Below are 6,332 nucleotides of genomic sequence, written 5' to 3'. Positions count from 1 at the left end.
ACAAATGATGACACTGAACCAATTGGTAAGGAAGAAGCTAAGACTGAATAATGGGGTAAAGACGTAAAGTACATGATATGCCAAAAAAGTTTAATTAAGTTTGGTATTAACTTCTAAACCACCTCAAAAAGAAAACTGAGGTTCTAAAAAGGAAAGATGAAGTCGTAAATTCAGGTCAAAAGGAATGGAGCATAAATCCCACACTCTAACATGTATTCAATCAAAAGAACTGATCGAATAGGGAGGGGAAAAATAATTTACAGATTAAAACCATGTCCCTATATATGTAAAAGCAAACACAGTTTCTCTACACCTTAAAAATTAGACACGGTGGTTTCACAGTTCTGGCCTTACGGGGGTAGTTAGAGGTTCAGTATGTGTGAAAATTCACAACAAACAAGAAACAATAAAACTTAGTAAAAACATAGATCCCAGGGACAGTCCAAGTAGACGCCAAACATACTAGCATTGCAACGGACTACAACGGAATAATAACAAAATAGACCAATTACATTCCATATCCGACGTTTTTGTGACGTTCTTCTAGAAAAACGTAAGTACTAATGGCTTCAAAATAATCTCCACAAAAGAGAAAGTGAAAGTACTCTCAACTAATCTCAAGTTTTAAGCCAATATTAACTAAAGATGCAAATGTGTGATGAAAACAAGTAGCCTCAGTGTCCCTAGAAAAGTATGGTTAATAAAAGGTAGGGTATACATAAAGGAGTTGTAACGCCTGTAAGAACTATCCATCAAGAGGAATCCACAGAGTGTTAAGAGAAAGTGTCTAACAAGGACAGGGTGAGAAAAAGACAAGTGCAAGTGTGTAACAGATGAACTAGTAGGACCAAACATACAAGTATGTAACACAAAATAGTAGATGAGGTAAACTCACATGATTCTTTAGCTGAATACCTGAAAGAACAAGAAACCTATTGGACACGCTTTTTGACGCTAGGAACCTATTGGACATGCCTTTCAACTCTAAGCCCTAGTGGATAGAAAGAGTGCCCACTATCCAACTAGATTTTGGGAAAAAGAATTTACGAGGATAACTCCATGTGCTAATACAAGCATGATAATTCTACGTCTAAAAATGATGACACAAGTTGTTTTCTTTATCAACTGTGAAAATAATAGTATGTTAAAGCCTATTATCCTATCTTTCCCACGCTAACCTTCTCAAAAAGTCAAACCTTGGAAGTCATGGATTTCTATAATCTCATATCCGACACACTTAGTACCCAACCTCAAATTGGTCATAGGGACAGCATTCCAATAAGGTTTTATTTATTTAATGAAGTAATACCTGCTTCGGGAGAATTCTTGTTGCAATTTCAGTGGTGTCATAATAGGAACTAGTTGCACATAAAGCCATAACACCTGCCACGAAATGTATTATGTACTCATCAGTTGAAAAATATGATAAGTTATCTAAAACACGGGAGACTACATCTACAGAGAGTAGATATGATTGATGCACTATGTGAAATCGATTGAAGTAATACCTACTCCACGAGCTGGAGAGAAAGCATCACGCAGAGCACGAACTGTAAATGCATTAATCAAAACCCTCTTCCTCGTCTACATTGCAAATTAAAATTCAAAATCATTGAAAAGTAAGTAGGGGAGAACTATCCCTGGGAAGATTAAGACTAGTGATTACAAGGGGGGTAAGCAAGAGTCTGTGAAGTATGATGGGGATGAGATTTGTTGGCTAGATTTGGAAAAGGATGTGCAAAAACTGGTTAGTGAAGGAGTTGAGTTTCAGATTGTAAGCTTGATTGAAGGGAACTTATGTAGGATAACAGAAGACAAACATTTGATGGATATGCGGGGTAAGTTTAAAACCAAAAAAAAAAACCTATTTTTCTTCCCACCTCCACCAACTGTAGCAGCCAGCATTACTGCTAATAACTCTCCAGCACCACTTAAATCCACACCTAGAACACCAAATAAGAAACCTATACAAGTTTGTGAAAGTGTTAGAATATCACCTAGATTATGTAATAGTAATTCAGTTCCAGTTCCAGTTCCCATTGAAGTTTCCACTCAAGAACAACCTAACCCAGTTCAATCTCAAAATCCTAAACCATTTGCCACTCAGAAACAAAAACCAGATTCCACTCGAGAACAACCTAACCCAATTCAATCTCAAAAATCGAAACCATTTGCCACTCAAAAACAAAAACCAGCTTCCTCTAAAAAACCAATCACACCTTTAAGAAAGTCCAACAGGCTTAACGTACTGAAAACTAAACCACTTTTAGGTTCTAATGGAGAGCCAATGATCTTCTACATTTTTTATGTTGAAGAAACTACTAAGCCAGAAGCAAGAGATGAGTTGATTGAGAATGTGGTTGAGGAGCACATTGGTGTTCAAAGAAGAGATGAGTTGATTGAGAATGTGGTTGAGGAGCACATTGGTGTTCAAGCAAGAGATGAGTTGATTGAGAATGTGGTTGAGGAGCATATTGAGCCTGATGTGCACTTGTCTCAACTAGATCCTATTGAGCCTGATTTTTGTACTCAGAATATTAATGACTTTCTAGATGAATTGAATGAGTATAATATTGCTCATGGTGATGCTGTAAGGGTTGATGTAGATGAGGGGAATTTAATCATGGTTGTAATACTGAAAAGGTTAGGTATGAGTATGGTCAAACATTTGGACCAGTTTTTGGTACTTGGATGGATGTAGGGTATGATAGTAGTTCACAAGAGAGTGATGATGAAGACTATTGTCCTATAGATAGTGAGTACTCTGATAATGAGTTAGGCAATTATATTGATACAATGGTGGTTGATGTAGACTAGCGGTGTTTTATGACTATGGAGTTGACATATTCTATTGGACTGCTCGAAATGCTAGGACATCGATGTTGAAGTGATCAATGGAAATTATGAGGAAGGTTATAGACTAGCTAGTGTATCAGCCTATTTTACGACCACCGAGGTGGCATGTCTGCTGGCCCGAAGCAGAGTAAGAAAGTAGAGGTGCGAAGCACCGGATCGTGACCGCGACACCATAAAAGGGGACAGGCATTACAGAGGCATGTGAGAAAAAAGTGGTCAGAGTCAAAGAAGAGGCAACTTAAGGGGGGAAGAACCGGGGGGTACAGAAGCAATGGGTAGGTGGACCAAGGAATGGAAAGCAGATCAAGGGATGAAAGAGAAGGAAAGGTGATATAAAAAGGAACAATAGAGATGAAGAAAGGGAGGAAAAAAGAAAAGGGGGTCGGGAGAGAAAAGAAAAAGAAAGAGAGAAAGGAAAACTAATACATTTGATCTTAGAGGTGGTAATATTTGTTAATACATTTGGCGCCGTCTGTGGAGAACGAAATTAGTCCACGATCTGGGAAGAAGGGGAAGTTGTAGAACATGGCTCCAGCTAAGAGAGGAAGAGGTAGAGGAAGACCAAGGAGGGTGGAGGCCATTCAGAATGAAACGGCGAGTGTGGAAAACATAGAGGTGGGGGAAGAGGAGGTTGAGGATTTGGTGGCTGAGGCGACTAGGTTGCTTCAGGAGGAGGTAGGTAGACTTAGAGAAGAGAATGATGAGTTGAGGAGAGAAAGAGAAGACTTTCGGGGGGCGGAAACAGTGATTACTGCTTCGGTAAGTAGTGAAGTGGAAATGCAAAGCGAGGAACTTCATCAGGAAACCGGGGCAAACCATGCAGGAGGTATTACCATGGAAATGGTGTAAGCGATGATCAAAAGACACAAAGAGGCTAACCACGCGGTGGAAAAGGAGAAACACGGCGCAGCCAAGAAAGTGGTGGACAGCCTGAATCAGAATCGACTTGCGACTCGGGTGGAATTCGAGGTGCCCAAGAGATTCACACTGACCCAGCGGTTTGAAAGGTACGATGGAAAAGGACATCCAGCGGACCATTTGCATCACTTCAGGCAGCAGATGCCGCTATGGCAAGAGGCGAAGTCTGGTGGCATCCATTGCATGATGTTTCCTGTCAGTCTGAAAAAGGGAGCATCCGATTGGTATTATCGGTTGGCGTCACGGAGTATACAAAGGTTCGAGGAGTTGGAGCAAGCTTTTGTAAATCACTTCATCCATCAGAAAAAGAGGGTAGTAGATGTAGCGGATCTCTTTAATGTCAAGCAGAAGTCCGCCGAGACGCTCAGAGACTTCTTGTGCAGATTTCAGGAAGACACGCTGAGGGTGGAAAATTTGGATGAGCGCACCGCGATCATAGCGTTCTAGCATGGATTGAAGCAGGGCACCAGGGTGCATGAGTCAGTATCTAAGATTGAAGTTACCACCTTGCATGCTTTGTACTTTAAGGTAGAGAGATACATCAGATACAAGGACATTTTGTAGAGAAATAGTAAGGAACACAAGAAACCCGACAAGTCAGTGCACGCCGTGGCCGCGGAGGACAAGAAAGACAGGGACAGGGCCGCGGCAAGAGATGGAGGAACCTACAGAGGAGAGACACAGAGAGTGGAGAGAGGCAGAGACCAAGCCCGAAGGGAGTATAGGGAGAGAAAACCTTATCGCGAAGTAGACTTAACTCCACTGAACAAGCCGTTGGAGGAAATCCTGCTGCTGATCAAGGGACAGCGGCATTACGAAGAACCGCGGAGCTCGCCTAAGGAACTAAAGGGGAAAGCGTTTTTTGTGTGTATCATCAGGTCAGAAATCACGCTACCAATGAGTGCTTTGTTTTACAATGGTTAGTAGAGAGAATGATTGGGAGAGGACAGTTGAAGGAGCATGTCAAGGAAGTGCAGCCGATCAAAAGGGTTCCTGCCGCGACTAGGATCCTGGGCACGGTAAATGTTATTTTCAGTGGTGAAACGCTGGGAAGGAACGCCCACCGAGATAAGGTGAGAAGGACAGCCGGTCTGCGGCAAATAAATGAAGTTGTGAGCAGTCCGCGGCCAGTGACAGGAGGTAGCAAAGGAAATGACAAGATAGAGTTCACTCCAAAGGATCTGGAGTCGGTGAGCTCGCCTCATGAGGATGCTGATAAAATGTTAATACACGTATTTTTGGGTTTTCTTACTTAAGTCCGAGGTCTACAGTCCGAAGTCCAAAGACCAAAGTCCCAAGTCCAAAGTCCAAAGTCCAAAGTCCGTATAGTCGTCCGTTTAGTCAAGTTACCTTACTCACGTGGGTTTGGTAGGATAGGTCGAGTATGGGATCGTCCAAACCTTAGGGCTCGGGAAGGTTCACAACTGGAATTACAACTTTTGGTGAGTAGGATTTTAGGTTTTTTTAGTTGGTTTAATTAAATTTACGGTAATGCAAAATAATGTAAATTACTAACTGTGATTTTGATGTAAATAAACAAAGATAGAGAAACAGGGAGTGGTTAATTCATACTCATGCAAGAATCATTTTTCAACAGTTTATATTATCACATCACTAAAGCTCTAATTCGTCTCAAGTTCATAGACAAACATCGAGACCAAGTCGAGTATCGATCCCTAGCTTAAACGCAGCGACATCTCTCGAAGTCGATCGCGACTAGCATAAGGAGTCGAACTAATATTTCATCTATGGAATATCATTTCAGCTCCTAGTTCGATTCTACATCAGCTGGACAAATTGGAGAGCTATCTGACACAAAAGAGTCATCTTGAGACATTTTGGGTCTCTCATGAGACCATTTTTTGGGGCATCAAGCACCTCAAATTTATACAGATCTCGGTAATTTTGGGACCAGATGTATAATCTACACCTAATTCCTAAGCAGTAATACTAGAATATTAAATAGTCAATCCGGATTCTCACACGAGCAGCATAACCCTCCCTCTGAGGGGGGGGATTAGCTCATGGTCATTGGAGGAATAATTAAACTTGTTGTATACAATAAATAAGTAAATGCAGGACAGAAATTAAACTTGAAAAGAAATGACTTTCATTAAGCAGAAATAACTTACAGTATTTAAGTTGCTGGAATGAAAATGATGGAATGTAAGTACTGGAATGAAACTACAGACGTTAAATTAAAGCTAACAAACTACTGAGCAGTGCTAAAGCATAAAATGCTGAAGGAGGAATATTGAAGACCCCCCCTCATATATATAGGCTGCAGACCCTCGTGAAGCCTTTAATTGGGTTTCGTCTTTTAGTTAAATTGAGACATCCAAAACTTTGAAACACAAAGTTTTGTCTCGAACTTATTTTCTTTAGTTTTTGTCTTCTTGCTTCATAGCAAACCAAATTTAATGTTTGGTTTTGTCTTTAGCCCAATTCAATTCAAACTTTGAATTGGTACGTGTCTTCTCCTATTGCAAGGCGGCACAAAATTGTGACCATCACTTGCCACTTAGTGTGTCTAGTGGCGGCGCCGATTTTGGCATTTT

Source organism: Coptis chinensis, chromosome 2 (assembly GCF_015680905.1).
Source record: "Coptis chinensis isolate HL-2020 chromosome 2, ASM1568090v1, whole genome shotgun sequence".
NCBI lineage: Eukaryota > Viridiplantae > Streptophyta > Magnoliopsida > Ranunculales > Ranunculaceae > Coptis > Coptis chinensis.
The sequence above is the reverse complement of the archived record's forward strand: the minus strand, read 5'-3'. Positions refer to the sequence as shown.